Below are 3,736 nucleotides of genomic sequence, written 5' to 3'. Positions count from 1 at the left end.
TTTTTTTCTGTGGCTTATTTGAGTAAAATGTGCCACTGGGAATGAATTGCATACCTTTTTCAAAAGGCATTCAGTAAGTTATTCTGGTAAATGCCCTGATATTTTTAGTAGCTTGATGATATGTTTTGCTCTACAGAACTGTTAGCCACGGTTGGGTGAAACCAAGGGAGAGGTTCTGACTTCACTGTAAATAATAGCATGCCATTTTTCTTTCAGAACGAGCGGGTTTTTTCAGTGTGAGCAACGTGATTAGTGCAGTCCGGCGTGTTCGTTTCTGCTGTCAGTTTAATCCGACCCCAGTTTATCCCAGCCCTGAAGAAAGAACTCTTGGTTTCCTTCATCCAAGTGAGGCTCTGTGTGAGCCCCAGGTTAGTGTATCTGGGGCCTGAGGAACATGACTCGTTCTTATCCAAAGCCATCCTGCTGTTCCTCACAGCCAGCCCTCAGCTAAGCCTCTGCATTTTCCTCTTTGAATGAGTTGTTTGAGAGGTGAATGGCAGAGCAGGCTGTGTATCTTGAGCACTTCAATGTGTCTTTATGTGCCCTGCAAGAGGAGAGTGAGGAGCTGTGGAAGATCGTATGCTGCTCTTCCTTCATTGGATCTCTTCTAAAAAATCTTTATTCTAACAGGCAGGCTGGTGGTGGTGATGGGGTTGGGTTGGGGTTTTGTTTGTGGGCATTTTTGGCTGTTTTTGAGAAGCAGGCAAACTGTTGCTCCCACCCCAGCTGGGGTCTGCTGCTAAAACGTCAAAGCCATTGCCTGGCCAGGCAAGGTCATAGTCCTGCAAAGCAAACAGCAGCAACCAGTAGCAAAGACAAACTGAAGAGCTCAGAAGCTCCAACCCAAACAGAGCCTTTGTGTCATTGAACCAGCTTAAAATTCAGGGGTTTCAGGTGAGCTTTGTACTGGCAAGCTTGGCCACTAAGCATTTTTCCAAAGATGGAAGTTTTGACTCGAGTTATTCAGAGGATTCAGCAGCAGCTGGACCTGACCGTTCCTCTAGAATGAGCCAGAGACTTGGAAATGAGCACGCTGCATCCCTGTGCCCCTTTGCATGCAGGAGATGCAGCATCACAGCTTTACATGGCAGTGCTGAAGTGACATTTGTTTTAACCTTTGTCACCCATGGGCTCCAGTGAGCCACCAACGCTGCCTTGCAAATCAGCTCTTCCTCTCATCTGGGAAACATGCAGACACCCCTGAGCTCTTCCCTTTCATAAGCAGTGAATGACCCAGGTGTCAATTAAGTGACACTTCTCTTTCTACTGCTGATTGTCTCAAAGCTTGCTTTGGAATTAATGAGGTTTCCCAAAGAGAAGTGCAGCAGTGAGCCCGCTGCTACCCAGGGCCGCTGTTTGCCGCCTGCCTGCTGAAGCAGAGCCCGGTGCATGGTTTAGCACTGCTGATACACTGAGTGCAGATAGAAAGCAGGATTATGGTTGCACCATTGTGCTGGGAGAGGGATGCTGCAAGGCTTTGCTGCCGTCACTGAGAGCAAAACTGAGGTTTGCTTAATGTGGCTGATTTCCTAATTATTTCTCTCAGTGTGGCATTGGCATGCTGCATACCAAGGGCTTGTTTCCCAAGTGGCTAAAGATACCAACTTGCAGCCTCCTCCTAGGGAACAAAAAACTGCCCAGAGCCTGGCATTTGGTAACAGATCAGCAGGGAAGCCCAAGAAAAAGGAGAAATGAATAACAGACGGGTTCAGCTCATTCAAATGCCTGTTTTCCTCAGCTTGGCCGTTCCCACTTTCTCCCCCGAGTGTTTGAGCCAGAGAATGGCACCGTGCTCCTTGTCTGCTATCAGCTGTTTGTTGACACTGCTGCTTTCACTCCTTCTTCCCAGAGCCAACAAAAACCCGGTGGAGAATTTCTGGCAAGGCTTTAACAATCTTCTGTTTGGAGTTTCTGTTTTTCTGTTATGATTGGACGCTGTACCAGTGCAAAACGCACACGGAGAATGGAAGCATCAGCAGAGGGAGAACCAGCCAAGCTCTTCGAACCTGAACAACCCTCCTGTGAGAAGTATGGTGCACCACCTATACTTCTAACACCTTCCTAGAGCACCTTTGCTATAATTGTAATTCTGCTGCAATGCAGCCTGAGCTGTGCTCAGAAGCTCAGTGCTGCCGGGCAATATTGCAGGGGATGGAATGTTCCCATGCCGAGCCCTGGCCGTGTTTGAAAGCCTCCTCACAGGGGACCTTGCTTTGGGTCAAAAAGCAGCAGTGCATCATTTTAAAAATGTGGGGTTTTTTTGTTTTTTCTTTTTAGCTATGAGAAATCTGAGCTCCCAAGGGCAGCCCTGAGCATGTGGCTGCAGCCACGGAGCCTCAGGGTGGTGGGGAAGGGAGGGCCAGCAGCACCCTGAGCTCATTGATGGGAAACTCCACTGAGCTAACTGACAGACAAAAGCACAGGGGCTCTTCTTTTCTTAATTTGCTCAATTTTTGCTTTCAAAAAGCAGTTCTTACATTGTCTGTAAGTTAACGGGGTTTAATCACTGGAGATCCTTTCCAGCAGGCGCTCGCTCCGAAGACGCTGGAACCAATAATGCAAAGGATGGGAAGTACCACGCAGCCAAGCCAAGCGTTTGCCTCTGATGGAGCACAACCTCCAGGAAGCAGAAAGTAGGTCAGGGTGATAAGGCTGAGCACAGACGGGGAAAGCAGAGCAGGAAGGAAACATCCCTGGCTAGGGCTGCCCTGGGAAGGGGCCGTCTGCTGCTGCCAGCAGCTGAGTTCTGTAATCCTTTCTCCTTCAAACCCACTGTCCCTGAAGCTGTGCTATCAGCAGCATAAATGAAGGGCGAGCCCTCTGCCTGGATTTGTGTGGGGACAGCCTGGAAAATCCTGCAGCTAAATCAGGTGTTTCGGAATTGCTGAGGTTACAAAAGGTCCTGGAGGCGCTGTGCATCCTAGGACGCAAGGGAAGCATGTTCAGGCTTTAAGCAAATTGTAACACTTGCAAGAGAAATGGAAAACGTAGCTGGGAGCTTTGTGTCAGGGGTCTAATTTAGACCCTGGTAAAACACTGCAGGCTGCCCAGAAGCACTGAAACACTCCTTACCCCCCAAAAGCAGCGCAGAGCAGGCAGCTGGGATGCAGCCCAGTGCAGAAGCGGTCTCGTGGACCCAAACTGCAGGGGCAAGGGGAGATTGGGTTGGTCCTTATGGTGAGCCATAAGGTTGGAGCAGCACAGGGAGCTCACTGCTAAAACTGGATGGCTCAAGTTCCCCAAAATGGGCCTTTCTGCTTTAAATAGCACCCAGATGGTGCGAGAGGGGATGTCAGGAAGAACTCAAGCTGTTACTGAGAGGAGGGAGCTGGAGGAAAAGGTGCAAGTGCAGGAGCAGCAACAGTCTCACCCAGGGTTTGCCCTAGAAACTGCAGCACCGGGGTTTATCTGTCTGTGGGGCTTTAATGGGGCTGAGAGGAGCTGGGCAGGAGGGGACAGAGCGGGCACCCGCATCCCCCCCTCAGTGCAGGCACCAAACCTGCTGGGTTTGTGCTGATGTGTGCGGATATGCTGATGGCCTCATTAATCATCCCTACCTGCAGCCATAATTGGGCTCATTTCACGTGGATTCCAGGGGCTTGGGAGAAACAATCCAGGATGGTGCTGGGGAAGGGAGGGAATGGGATGGGTTGGATTTCTCATCTCTACAAAGCAGATCCCTTTGGTACCAATGCCCAGGGCTTTTGGTCACATGTAATTTGAAGAAAGGAACAGC

The sequence above is a fragment of the Gallus gallus genome, chromosome 10, assembly GCF_016699485.2.
Source record: "Gallus gallus isolate bGalGal1 chromosome 10, bGalGal1.mat.broiler.GRCg7b, whole genome shotgun sequence".
NCBI classification, from domain to species: domain Eukaryota; kingdom Metazoa; phylum Chordata; class Aves; order Galliformes; family Phasianidae; genus Gallus; species Gallus gallus.
The sequence above is the reverse complement of the archived record's forward strand: the minus strand, read 5'-3'. Positions refer to the sequence as shown.